This window comes from Micropterus salmoides, unplaced genomic scaffold, assembly GCF_014851395.1.
Source record: "Micropterus salmoides isolate LMB-PRFRI ecotype aquatic unplaced genomic scaffold, ASM1485139v1 Ms_hic_scaffold_14, whole genome shotgun sequence".
Taxonomy (NCBI): Eukaryota; Metazoa; Chordata; class Actinopteri; order Centrarchiformes; family Centrarchidae; genus Micropterus; species Micropterus salmoides.
This window is the reverse complement of record NW_024040485.1, coordinates 14567250-14582235: the sequence shown is the minus strand read 5'-3', so window position 1 is coordinate 14582235 and position 14986 is coordinate 14567250. Positions and strand designations below refer to the sequence as shown.

The 14986-nt window shown below is 39.5% G+C and overlaps 1 protein-coding gene across 1 annotated transcript in view; it reads right to left on the bottom strand.

The window, feature by feature from the left end:
* The window catches only part of LOC119902022 (adhesion G protein-coupled receptor L2-like), a 124231-nt gene that overhangs the window by 96210 nt on the left and 13035 nt on the right, over nt 1-14986 (bottom strand). The window contains exon 4 of the mRNA XM_038717887.1: nt 3940-3999. The gene's annotated coding sequence lies outside the window, so the exon portion shown is untranslated. The remainder of the gene's footprint in view (nt 1-3939; nt 4000-14986) is intronic.

Below are 14986 nucleotides of genomic sequence, written 5' to 3'. Positions count from 1 at the left end.
GATTGGCAAGATTTTTGGATGACTTTATGATAATATGAAAACTCACTGACCTTAAAGTAAATTACCTGAGTTATAGAAGCAACAGGAGTGAATCAAGACTATGAAATACTGCTGCAGAATTGTATACATAATGTATTATATAGCCTAACTCATAATAAAACTCATAAATGAGCTTATTAACACTTTAATTACAATGCAAAACTGAGCATTTTCCAATTTGAATTAAGTGAATTTATAAATACAATGGAGGACAAGTAGGCTCCATTCAAACTGTACACGTCATCGTAATGAGCTTATTTAGAGTTGATCAGTGGGCAATACTGAGCATTAAAACTGTTAATGGAGGTTGTCCTGTATACAAGTCCTGAGTTATTAATTCAATGGTCCTCTTTAGGTCTTCTTTAATGCAATGTAACTCATAACTCACAACTGTATGTTAAATTAAGCTTATGTACACTTGATCAGTGTATTTTGGAGTTTGTACTGTATACACTGACTAAGATATAAATGCAATTTATGTATTTATGAGATGTTTTTAAATCTTAGTAATTCATACAATGTCATCTATCAATGAGAAAATCTTGTTTTTTTATCTAGAAGGGACCAAAAGAGGCACTGAAGAAGTAGTATACATGACAATATGATTGCTAAAGCATAGCAATCACAATTATAATGGCAACAAAGAAATCTTTTGGCATAATAAACAACCAAAAATACCCCTTGAATGGAAGCAGGAAGCAATGGAGCAGGTCTATGACTCAGCCACTTGCTTTCTAAAGTGTCTGCAATGCAATCTCCCCTTGTAGGTGTCATAAATTGGCCAAGGCACCCTGGGCTTCGCAGCCTGCTGGGGTGGTCCTCCACCAGCCTCATCCCAGGGTGGGCTAATGTCAGCCTGCAGGCCCAGTGGGCTCGTCAATGTCGCTTTGCTGCTTCTATTCTGGTCGCCAAGTGGAGAGGAGTAAGTGGGTGAGTGTTTGAGTGGGAGTCAGAAAAAAGGAAGAACCTGTTGCATGAGATGGTATGTTCTAAGCACATGGTGGTCTCTTCATTTGCAAAGCAGTAAAATGCATTTAAAGCAAGAGGAAGGAATTTACAAGGTGACACTGCAAAGAGGAGTGGGATTCACAAACTGATATTGCAAGAGTGTCGTGTGGGAGCTGCAAAAAGCCTCCGTGAGAGCTCCGATTCCGTTTCTGGCAGGAGGAAGTGGCTACACGAAAGTCAGATCTTCTAAAACTAAGCGCCCTCCTAAACTTACAATTTACCACACTATTGTTCTGACTTTGTCTCTGTTTTAAAACGTCGTAGTCATTAATCTTCAAAACAGACATAACTACGATTGTTGCCAATAAAGCTAGATTTGGGTGTTTTCCCAGCAATGGGGTTTTTGTTATATTAAACTGTGTTTAAGCCATATTTCATCTGTGCTGAACAAAGGAACAAAGTGATGCCAAGCCAAATGTTTCTGTTTAAAGACTTCCATTATGATTCTCTCAGTTTGTAATGTAACACATTTTCAAAAAGGAGAGTATTATGTTCTAATTATACCCTATTAATTAATATGCAAATAACAAGTAGTAAAACTGCCAACATATTACTGTTTCCACGACCAGTTCCAAATCAGGATTAACAAATTGTATGATTTTATGTGCCACAGTTTTCTTTCTTCTCTGCAGACAGAACATTCCTATGTTATGTGATAACCAAAACCCCATTGCAGGATGTGACCGCCCCTTTTTTTATACCCCATAAATAAAAAGATTGTGATCTATTTGTTCCTTTATATCCCTCGTTTGGTTCGGCGTCATTCTTAGATCCTTTGTGTAAAGTCAAATTTGGCTTTTTTTATACATTTTATTGCATTCCAGCTCTAACCAAATTCCTCTTGTGCTTTAATGGGTAGATGTTCCTCTGTATTTTCACTGAGAAAAAGCTGCTGCCAGATTCGTGGTTTGTTGTGGTCCAAAAGAACAGCACCACAGGGACCTTCAGAAAAACTCACTCAAATTTCAGTTTTTGAAATACAGTCGTGCCCAGGGGGCAAGAGCATCTCCCGACCCGATATTTCAAATCAGAGATGGAGTGGTACTGTGTTCTGAAAGGAAGGGTGAATGGCCTCCCATAGAATAAAGTACAAAAACACGAAGCCCCATGTACAATAGACTGACTGCATGTTGCTGGGTGCATGTAGTTATAGGCTGACACTTAAGTAACCCCTTGACAGGTGCTGAAGTCTTATGTGTCTGAAGGGAAGCTTAAGAGTTTTTGCTTTTTTTTACAAGCCCAGCCTTAGTTTGTTCACCCTACACATGACAGTGTTTTACGGTGCTCAGGCACATGGCACGCAATCTGCCACTGCACTCCATAAAGCTACAGTGTCCGCAGAATGAATAGAGCCCTTGTTGACTTCTGGAAATTTGTAATCATTTTTGCAGCATCTATTGTACAGTATATGTTGTGTAAAAACATCTTTTTTTCCAGGTATATATTTATATTATTCCTGTGTCTGCGTATGTTGTGAAAAGAACTAAAATGAAAACTGAATAAACATTTAAGGAGAATAGAAGAGCTCATTTTTGACCCGTCTATGTTTTTTAAAATGTACTTGTTAAAGGAATAATTCAACATTTTGGAGAATTTCCAGAAATTCCAAAATGTCTGAACTATTCACAGTAACAGAACAGAAGTCTTTATAACTTATTGTACACTGAATGTGAATAGATCAAACAAAACATAAAAATAAAAAAACTGTGTTTTGGTTGTCTCCAAGAGTTTGAACTGTGGACCAGAATATTTATATTTATGCAACACCCCCTGTATTTGTTTGAAACTAAGGTCTATCCAACACAGAATGAAGTTATAATCTAGTATACCCAGTATATAGTAAATGATGTAGCCTATTGTATATGTAAGTGAAGCTTGCAGTATCATAATACACAGCATTGATTAGCTCCTGACTGGGATACACCCCCAACTCCCCCATCCCAACTTCTTATGTTGCTCATTGGAAATATGCTAATGAGATCCGTCACAATCGCTGATTCCCTTTGAACTTTTTATTTCGACACGGGCTGACTTAAATCACAGAGGTAGAGAGCAGGAGGTTTTCTGCCGTAAGCCCACAGCCCCTCTTCCACCATCTGCCGGACCTCATTTCATTTGAATAATAAATGATAGTCTTTTTTTTCCCTCTCTGCTACACAGAGGCGCCTCAGCTCTTCATATGTTTTTACAGTTCAACGAAAAACGGCCACCAGCCATGACGGAGGATTGTTGTCTCTCACTGCAAATCCCTGCCCAAGGTCTACAGGACACACCAGCCCGTAGCACACTGAATTTACACTGCGATTCAAAGCGGAAATGTATTCTTCTATGCCTCACAGTGAAAGGATTGGATTCTTTCTTTTTTTTTTTTTTTGAGTAACGGCACATGAATTGAAAAAAGGCATCCTGTTTTTCTTACAGAACAAAAACATACTGAAAAATATTTTCATGCTGGGTTAATTCCCTCACATGAAAAAAGTTTAGCTCCAAAGAACAAGACCAGAAAAAGATTTTATCTGCAGGATACGCTCATGTGGTTGCGTTCTTGCTGTTGATGGCCACCAGATAAGAAAAGGAACGTATTCAATCAGTGGTACATGACAATTTATAGACTAGTCACTCAGTGTAGAAGACATAAAATGCTAGTGCCCGTGGCTGTTGGGCTGATGGTAGAGCCTTTTTGTGCACAGATATGGTTCCTTACTGTCAATTTACATAGTTCCCAGCTGGAGATGTGCTGAAGCAAATCTAATTCAAACTTTTCAAACCTCAAAGACACACAGCAGTGCTCCAAATAGCAATAAATCCACTGGCCTCTGCCCTCTGGTGTACTTCCCATCGCCACACTTTATAACCCCAGTTCTCAGTGTTAAGATTGGAACATGTGCTCACCAATGGATTCAAATAGAGTCAATAGGCGCCTCTTTCCCCTTCAGCAGTCAGCATGTGGATCTGAAATAGCAAAGCGGTGTGATTAGCATGCATATACTTGGTTAGAATTCAATCTATTATCATTTCCACTTCATATGAAACAGAATGAGAATATAAATGTTAACAGGATGCTAATCCTCCTTTTGTCAAAAAGAAAACAAATGATGTCTGAACCTCACAGTGTACATTTTCTTTGAAGAGAATATTTTACAGGACAGTAAAAGCTGTGGTATTTATTAAGAACAAACGTCCCAGCCATTCTGTCGAAGGGAATATGGAGAGAGTACGTAATTTTTGGTCCCCTGCTGTGCGTCTCCACCAGCTTTTAGAGTGATTGTCCTCTGCAGGTTTTCAGAAGCCTGGAGACAGGGAATGCCCTTGACACACTAGGTATGAGAGAAAAAAGAAAAAACAGCCCAAACCCGAGGGATCAGCGGGGGCAGTGAAGCAGGTTGTTCCATTTCCCCTTCGTTTAAAAACTACTGCCAAGCTCTGCGTAGGCTTGGACCCATGTGCCTGGCCAGGAACAATAGGAGCCAGCTAGAATTAATGAAACAATTATCGGCAAACCTTGCAATTAACCAGCTCTCCAAATTTAACTGCATGAGTTGCTGACAGAATATCAGTTTGGTTAAAATATACATAGGTGCCATAATAGAATACCCTCTGAGGGATTGGCCTCCCTTTCCTGTTTCCCTTTCTGATCTAAACTATTAGTAGTGATAATAGTTAAGCACACATCCCAGCTGCTACCTTCCACCAGCATTTCAATTAGCTTAGTGTTTAAAATCTTTCATTATCATAGCTAAAATGTGATCACTGGTGTACCGAGTGCAGTCAACACTCCTGACGATGGCATGGTGCAAATTACTGGGAGAAGCACAAGCCCTACTGTGAAAACATTCTGCATTGTCACCTTTGATCAAGTACAGGCCAGATGTATGGTATAAGAGGTAATGGCACTAACAGCAGGGGTTGCAGCATGTTGCAGCATTAGCTAGTGTTTTGAATCATTCCTGATACTCTGTAACAGGTTTTTCGACGTCATGTCACATTGTGGTGCAGCACCTTTGGGTACCTATTAAGTGTAATTTCATGGTGAGTGTGAATTGTTAGTTATAGTGGTCAGCATGCCAACTGAGCTAACATGCTGGAAATCTATTCTGCTCTGCAAAGACACAGAGTCAACATATTTGGTCAAAACTGAATCTGATATTTTAATCAATTTTACAATATAAAAACACATTATACCACTGAAAGATACATGTGAAAACAGCATTTTATATTTGCAGTCACAGAGCAAAAAGCCAAACCAAACAGAAGAAACTACAGCTGAAGCAAGAGCGCTATATCAAGCAAAAGCAAGCTGGTGAGAGAGCCATGGCTAGCCTTAGCTAAAGCTGAAGCTCATTCATTTTTCTGTGGCTGTTATCTGTAATAAAAAAATTTAAATTTTAATGAGCTGACATCTTGGTTATTCAGTTACTGGTTCCACAAATGAGGCAGAGGCTAAATGCAATCATTGTGGAGAAAATATACCCGGCTAAACTCTTGCTAAAGCTAACATAACGAGCACAAGCAGAGTGGCAGTGACTCGCAGTGACCTTAGTGGAATTCATGCAATTTGGTGTGGTTAAGCTACCATTAAATCACAGATTAAATGTATTAAATTGTAAATTAGTTTATAATATTAAATTTATTACAATTGTAGTTGGATAAATTTCACCCAGCAAGCAGAGATCAGGCAGAGATAGATTTGATTTATATTAGCTGTGGACTGTATAATCAAAATAAAGTTTATTTTCTGAAAGAACACATTCTGTATGTAGATACTGCGATTTCCTCTGTGAGGATTATCCAAAAGCAGAATGCAGGTATTATGTAGGTTTAATGGCAATAATTAAAATCATTAAAATAATCAGTCTAAGAAGACAACCTTACATTACAGCCTTTATATGTTAGGCGGTATCCCAGCCAGTCCAAAACTTTTTTCTAAACTTTACTGCCTCTGTAGGTACTGGTCGCTGTTTTTGGAGCGTTGTAGAGACACAACTTGCCAATAAACATAATTGCAAGTGTATATTTCAGGAAAAGAAATGCACATCAAATGTTTTATGCACAACTGGTACTCTATCCCCTGGACAAAGAAGCTGTAGCAGTTGTTACACTGACTAATAAACAAACATATGGACATTATGTTTCATGACATGCAGTCAAGCAACTGTTCAGGTGATTGTGTTTTAACAATCCTCTTGAGGCAGACCTTTAGTTTTGCATTTCATCTTCCTTTACTATTTTCAACAAATTTGAATTTGTCTGTTGCACTGCCAGGTTCATGGTTTCTGTGTACAAATGCAAATGGAATAGAGAGACTTGTGGTGCATTGGCACACATTTGTCTGACAGTCCAGAATTATGGTAGGCAGACTGGATCCGGGCTGTGAGCGGGAGGAAAGAGAGAGAGAAAGAGAGGGCCCCCGGCAAGCTGCCCTGGCTTTGTTTACAACAAAAAGCTATTGTTTGATGTGGTCGCGCAGCCGGCTCCAAAGCTCCCGCTCCCACAGGATGTGCTCTGGGTAAAATGCCAGACGGAGGCCACTGCTGGATGACTTCGACCTCGCCATACTGGAACTCCTGAGGCCTCTAGAGACTTAGAGACATACATAAAACAACAACAGTTTGATGCAATTTTGTTTTGTTTTGTTGTTTGTCTATTAGGGGAGAAACGTGTGACGAATATTTGTCAGTTCAGGTGTCTTAGTTTTATCAGAGGAAATTAAAGGTGACAATATCAGCTGTCCAGGAGGTAAAACTAATTTTGTAAATCTTTGACAGTTTGAGTATTCTTAATTTCTTTTTAATTCAAAGACCTTCATATTTGTCAATTTTATTGTGTTCCTTAAACGGCAGGCTTGTTGACATTTTAAGTGGCGAGAGTCAAAAAGTTATTAATTTCCACATCACATATCTTCTATTCACAGTCCCCACTCCCCAGAAACATAATGACTTTCAATAGTTTTTTCACTCACAGGAAGAGTTCTCTTTCAGTCATGCTCTGCCTGACGCTTCTTTTCTCTGCCAAATCATCAGGACAATCAAGCCACATGCTACCAGTTTACAAACTACTGCAAACCCAGAAAGCCGTCATTGTGTTTATAATACAACTATTCAATTGAAACAAATGTAGGCCATGTAAAGGATGTGCCATCAAGGGAGACTGCAAGCGTACCCAAAGCTTTTTTAATCTTTCATCACACACAGTGTTCTTAAATGGGTGTCCAGATGAATGCCTGGCTGGAAATGATAATAATAAACAAACAAAAACAAAAAATGGTTCCCAAAATGTTTCCCAACATTACATCAACCATAGTCTATGATATCATCAAAGAAAGGTACATTGTTTATTTTGTATTGCTGAAGTAGCACACAAATAGGAAGTATACTGAAGGGCTTTCAATCCACACAGGTAAAGGATTTCTAGCTAAAGCTCTATAAATGGCTTCCAGCTCTCCATTGGTTATGTATATTTAGGTTGGAAATCCTTTAAGAAGCTCTTTTAATATCTTTATGCTAGTGTATACTTTTATCAGTGGTGCATGTATACATTTCTATCAGTGAAGTAAAGAAAAGGGGCTTTGGTTGCATACATATGGAGGGAAACATAGGGAAGGAGAGACTCTTGACACACCCATCAGGATCTCTGGTGGCACACAAGCCAGGTATACTGTAACGGTAGCTGGTATATGGTAATAATCTGTGCCTAAAGCAAGACTGGGCAAGCAAAGAAACATGTGGTGGTGAGCCAAGCTCAAATCCCCTCCGACCTTGCCCCTTTCCTGCAGCCAAGATGAGATGAAAGGAAGTGTTGATGTCTCTACTGCCCCCCAGAGGTGCTGGCTTCACAGGCAGGAAGGGGAAGCATCTTCAAGGCTTATCTTCAAAAATATCGCTAATAGCTTGTGTGTTACATAAACTCCACTTAAGATGATGAGGCCTGAGTTTAGGTTTGGAGTTATTAAAAGCAGACTCCAGTAGTTTAACATTATGATTTACTGCTCTTGGACAAGCAAGGAGATCTAGACAAAAGGTTTCCAAGTCTCAACTGTTTCATGCAGGATCCATTCCTTTAATTTTTCATGTCAGTGGAAGTAGAGAGTAAGCACTAAACCCCTGAAAAAAGGCTACCTGTACGGTCCTTGAGGAATCCTAAGAAACAGTCCTAAGTGAACTGTTAGGAAATTAAATATGCTATCTGTCCTTCCTCTTAAGAAGTGATGGCTCTGGCAGAGTTGGGGAAATGCAAGCGATGATAGTTGAAATAAAAATCACTGACACAAAGACTGTCTGAGTTCTGTCCTTTCTTTTCTTTTTTCCACATAGCACACAAGTTTGTCAAGATAGTTTATGGCCAGCTGTTTCATCTTTCAGCAGTCATGGTTGGAATTAATAGACCCTTAAACACAGACAGCTGTGAATTTTCTATACAGTGGCTTGTGGCATCGGGAATAACAGTTGTTATTCTGATATGATGAAACATCCCTCTACAGTATGGCCACATTGTTTCATCTCGCTGAGAACATGGCAGCAGACAGACAGCACAGTATGCAAACTCAATCCAACAATCAAAATGTTCTGAGGTGGCTTTGATGAAAACTGGTGATCTCACATTTGTTTTCTACAGTTATTAAAGAAATATATTGTATACATATAAAGCCATGCAGACATCTGATTGGCGTTTTGCGTGGGTGCATTTTTAATAAAAAAAAAAAAAGGGATTAATAAAAAATGTAAGCAATGTGTGAAGTCATTATGCAAACACAAGGGTGTCTGTTTCACAACCAACTGTCATATGTAAATGATTGATTTTCTCTTTGTTTGCTGATATTACTGACAAAACTATAAGCAGATTTTCTTCTTCCCGTGATATGCAGCAGCACTCTTAATACTTCTTCCTGTACCATGATGAGTCAGGGTAAATCTATACACTGAATATAAATAAGACTGTGCCTGCAGAGCTGTGTAGTCAGACTCTCCTCACTGCAGGACCAGAAATCTGGGAGTCTGAACTGTCAGTGACCTGAGCAGCGAGCAGCTCCTCCCAAATCTGCTTGGTACGTGTGTGTACAGAGGGCTTGTAAGCCTCACCAGGAGCCTGTTTTGCCCCATGCTGTCAGGACAGCTGCTTCTGAACTTGTCATGCCAACACTTGCCATCGCAAGCGTTTCACTTCCTGATCAATACACTATTGGATGCTGCGCAGATATGAGCACAACTATGCATGAGCAAATAGGCTTCAGTCAACACCCTACTGCACGCCACTTCCACCTCTCATCATTAATTTAAATCACAAATTAAACATCTTGATCATTGCTGCAAGATATATTTATCATATTTCTTTTTTGGGGGGGTTTCGGAACTGGGAACAACAAAATGACCACACGCACATTATAACACTGAACAAATAGATCAGTGTCACGTTCTTATTTCCAGTTATTCCAGATTTGAACAGTTGAGTTACTTGTTTGCCATCATGTTTTGTACAAATGATCCATTTTCCCAACTGCTGTCAAAAGATATTTCCTTTAACTCAGCAGGCAGGTCAGTTTTTCTACTTATACATTTTCCCAAACATTTTCAAACAACAGATCCTTCCCTTGTACCTTTACATTGTTTTGTTGTTAAACTGGAATTACGTGTCTCTGAGGATCCACATAAACGTATCTGGGTCCACGCATACCTTCTCTAAATCTCAACTGAACACTGTGGATCTGTGTGTTAAGCAAGTTAGTTGGTTGATTCAACTCCTGTTGGGAGGTGGAATAGACAAAAACAAACACAAACGTGCTACCTACAAATATAAAATAAACAGCCATGCGGGCGTATCCAAGTGACCCCCATGCAGGCTTACATTTACATTGTACCAGAAAGGCTTTACAGTAGTGCAGTTCCAAAAGACATCCATGACCTTCTGGTCTCCAATGAGCCTCCAACATGATTGCTGGGTGTTTAGCTGTCTACTTTTGATCTGGGCTTTTATGAACAAGGTTAAATTCTTCCAACATTCAGAAATTATATTCGGCTGTATGCAAGTATTCATTGTTTGTATTTGTGTTTATTTAAAGGTTTCTAACAATGACAATGCCCGAAGACAACCAGCAACAACAACAACAACAGCAATAACTATAGATAATAAGCCATAATAAATTACTTAAAAATACATAAAGTAGAGAAATTAGCATTCATTTTCCCCATCTACATCTTTCTTTGACTACTTAATTAGAGCTTGTCTGTTAAAAGGTAGCCACAGGTGTCACAGAACAACAATAGAGGGCATTTTGTTCAGCTAGTGACATTCCTGACACATGCGCTTGTCCGAACAGCTCATTTTGAGCCAATATGTGTATTATCCTGCATGGGCGTGATTGACAGCCCCACTGCTTTTAAAACTGCGATTAGGATAATTACAGAGGGCAGCTTTTCAACTGATACTGAGGACAACTTTGAATGTAGCACTGGAATTTCAATCAGCCTCATACACAGGATACCACCTCACCGTAAAACCATAGGAGAGCCAGAAACTTTGGGTGGAAAAATCACTTTCATATGAAATTTGTAGAAGTGAAGCATCACTTTGCAGTCAGAGTATACCAATATCATGCAGCTGAGTTATACAAGATAAAAAGAACTGATGATACACAAATCTCAATGGAAATGCATCCATATCAAAGCCAGTGATTATATGGGCAAAGCCTTGTCTGATTGCAATAGCGCTACTGAGAAGATGAAAGAATAGTTCACTATGTGATGTCTACCTGCATGCCTTTGAAAGAACACCACATGTGCTACAGGAGGTAGATTGTTTTTACCTGTAAGTGGTGTCAAAAAACGTGAAAGAGGCACCCACGAGTCAAATGGACGTTGTGGCAACACATCTTGTGTTAGCTACAGCGAGGCTGCAAAACACCAGCCACGACGATTTTTACTAGAAGAGAGTAAGGTAGGTAGGTAGATAATGAGGGATGACTAGATAGATGGATAGTATGTATAAAAGTATGTGGACATTAGTGTTCTTCTGTCTTTGTGGCAACAGCTACTGTTTTAACATGCCCATTCCCCCGTGCACAAAGCCAGTTCCCCTAAAAAATTGTTTTCTGAGTTTGGTGTGGACGAACATGACTGGTCAGCCCAGAGCTCTGACCTTGAGCCCATTCAACACCTTTGGGATGAATTGAAACACCGCCTGTGAGCCCGGCCTTATTGTCCAATATCAGTGCCTGACCTCACTAATGCTCTTGTGGGTGAATGTAAGCAAATCCCCGCAGCCAGCATTCAAACTCTTGTGGAAAGGCTTCCCAGAAGTGTGGAGGTTAATATTGCAACAGATCAATGCCTGTGGTTCTAGGAATAAGATGATCAACATTTACAGCACATCTGGGTGTAATCTTTGGGTGTCCACATACTTTTGGCCAGGTACTGTATCTCGATAGAGAGATAACATTCAAATGTAAAAAAAAACAAACATAATTTTTGCCCCATTACGACCGTTTTCTCAGCACCATATATTCCAAAAAAAGCAAAGCAGTGCTTCACAGTGTAACACTAACACCAGATGTGCTGTCAAAAACAAGAGATGTGATCTCATCTAAGCAACCACTTGAGCAAGAGATTTTGAACAAAATGCATGGTGAATTGAACACCACATGCATTGAATAGAGAGCCTTGTGCTGAACAATCCAATATAATACAACTTTTTGTTGCACCACTAATAGACAGACAGAATAATATCAGTAGTAGAGGTAGGTAGTAGTAGTAAATGTGCCAGTGCTAGTGTAGAGAGGTTCTCACAGCATACAAAGGGAAAGTTGTTAGTGTTCATTGGCCCGGCAGCTCCGCAGAGGCCTGAGGATAAGCCTTAAGCCAGAGCACAGCAGATAGCCAGGGGTGAGGTGAAAGCTCAGACAATACAGTTAGGCTCTGAGGCAAGCATCCTGCTGCAATGGCAGACTACACCAGAAAATGTGTCACACAGCAGTATGTTGGGTGTCGCAAGCAACAAGACCTTTATTCACACTGTCAGGGGACACTTCATGGAAAGAATGAAAAACTACGGAGCGAAGAGTTTGAGATGGAAAGAGAAAGCAGAGGGAGGAATGAAAATCTCTTGAGTGGGATCTTAAGAATAGGTTAGTAAAGGTGTGATGCTGCTGGCATAAATAATAGATCTAGATTTCTTTCTGTCCTTCCCTCCGTAGGAATTGAAAGGGCTGAAGGGCTGGCCGGATAATATAATTGGTTCCAGGAGTGGTGAATGATGCAGGGAGGGACTTAAACGTACCCCAAGAAACCTGACAGTACATGCCGGAGAAAGAAAAGAAAAAAGGAAAACAAAATAAATGCAAGTTGACAGGCAAAATGGGGGACAGTTAGGCTTAGTGTTATTACCATGACAAAGAGAAAAGAGCACAGTGTCTACTCCCTGCATGGAGGGTGAAAAGGTTTAAGGACAGAGCAGCAGGAGATGAGGAAGTGGCACACTGAGCTGTGCGTGTGTGTCTGTGTGTGTTTGTATCAGCCTGCGGGTGTGCGCGTGTGAATCTGTGCTCTGTGCCGCTCTCCGTCTCCCTCTGTCATGTGCACCTATGTAATCATACCCCTTGCAAGGCGTAGCACTTTGTCTGCTCTGCTATTAATACTCTGCAACTAGAACATAACTAGGAAGGCTCACAGAGGATTTTCTCCACTTCTAACGACAGAAATGATTAAGATTGTTTGTTATATGCTCACACGAGGCCTAAAGTGATGTTACAGATTGAATCAGCTGCAATAGAGACAACTATCAAAGACTGATAACTCCTAAGGGGCCCTTGAGGCATGCAGGAGACTGATTACTCCTCCGCGGGACAAGGAGTGACATCATCCTTGGCTGGAAGCTGTTAGGAAGATGGCTAGCAGAGTGCATGCTTCATATGCCATCTTCACATGCCTCACACACAACTCCAAGCATTAGCATGAAGACTGGTTCGTGTATCTTCACGCAGTTGACTTTACATCAGCCGACCACATCAAACAGCAGAGGACAGGGTTAATCTCTCCCCATGGTAATGCCCAGAGATCCTCAATGCCAGATCTAATGACATGGGCAGATAAAGCCCTCTTTCACATGCTCGCTATTAAACATTAAAAATAATTCTTTAATAAACAGCAAAAAAAGAATTGGTTAAATCTGTATCAAGTGAAAACTTTCATTCGAAAATAACACTTCCACAGAGCATAAAACATTAGTTATTAACCAATGAACAGCAAGAGGATGCAACCTTTTGTTGTATTTTTCAGAATTTGGGGGCTTTGAAATGTTTGGAAAATGTGTGAGCAGGAATTTTTTCATTTCACATTAAGATAAATGAATAGATAGATAGATAGATAGATAGATAGATAGATAGATAGATAGATAGATAGATAGATAGATAGATAGATAGATCGATCGATCGATAGATCGATAGATAGATAGATCGATAGATAGATAGATCGATAGATAGATAGATAGATAGGTAGGTAGTTGCAACTGCAAGTGGAAAAGTGGACAGGTAAAAGCTTATGGTTCTGTTCAACATAATTTCATATATATCTTTCAGTGGAAGCTATGGAGCCCTGAAACTGCCAACATGCAGCTACATACTTATCAGACAAGTCAAAAATACACCATGGAACAAAATGCTTCTATCTTCATAATATTATCTTCATCTTCAAGTGTATGTCTCTTGTGTTCATCGAGGATCAAAAGGAATGATTTAATATGTCTTTTCTCATAGTGTCAAACAAAAAACAACCCCCCCCAAATATGCCCATAGCACTAAAATTCGGAAATGTGAGGAAAATAGAGAATAGATAAATGACTGAATATGTGCCACAACCAGACAAATAGTATAATGAATTTGAAAAACAAAATAACAAAAGCTAATGAAAGACAAATAAAAATGTATTTGGTGGTAAAGGGAAATTTTTTTATTTATTTTTTTGCTTTTTTGACACTTTATTTTAGTTATTTAACTAACAATATTATCCATTGCTGAACTGGGTTATATTTCTGACTTGTCTAGGAAAACATTTTGTTACATTTTGTCAGTTTCCACAGAGAGCTGGATTTTTGATTTTGTCAAATGAAATCCAAATTTAAATGTATTACTTAATAATAGCAGAGACTGGTCACGTGTACAGATCAACTTCTCCCTGGGTTATCTATTATGTTAAGTAATGTGGTGCATTCAGGATGGCTATCTTGCCCCCATCTGTCAGAGCCCTGCAGAACCTCATCAAAATATTATGATGTTTTTAAAATCAAAATTGCATGGTTATCACCGGCTGTGACACAAACAGACGGGTAATTCATTCTGTCAGTTTCTGGACCCAATTATCTGATTAGGCATTATGTTTTCTTGTCTGACTCTATTGAGTGTGCAATAGAATCAGACCCACCGACATTTGTTATTTTCTCTCGCTGGCACAGACTGATATTTTTGTACTTGTTTGGATTCCTCTTGCACCGGGAATTAGCAGAAACAGCAGGTCATTCCACACCATATTGCCCCAGACAGGCAGGTTATGTTTTCCTAACCTCTTGTTTTTAAGCACCATACGGTATGACAAAATTTACTCTTCAGCTCTAGAAATCCACAGTAAGTGATCCACAAAAAGTAAGTAAGAACAGCAGCAGCACGGCCCCACAGTTTGTACAACAACACTGCCCAGTTTTACTTTTTGAGATTGACCTATCAACATGAATTTCATTTTATACAATAAACTGAGCACCTGGGGCCTTTTCTGCACTGATTATACAGTAGACCCCGAGTGTTACCAGACACCTATTATAGGAATTATGTTACTGTGAAAAAGACATGTGGTGACAACATGCAGCGATATGGATTTTTACATAGGGTCTATACTCACAGCAGTTAAACAGACTACCACAGTTGTGTTAACAAGAGAACTGACACTAATATCAGTCAATTGGA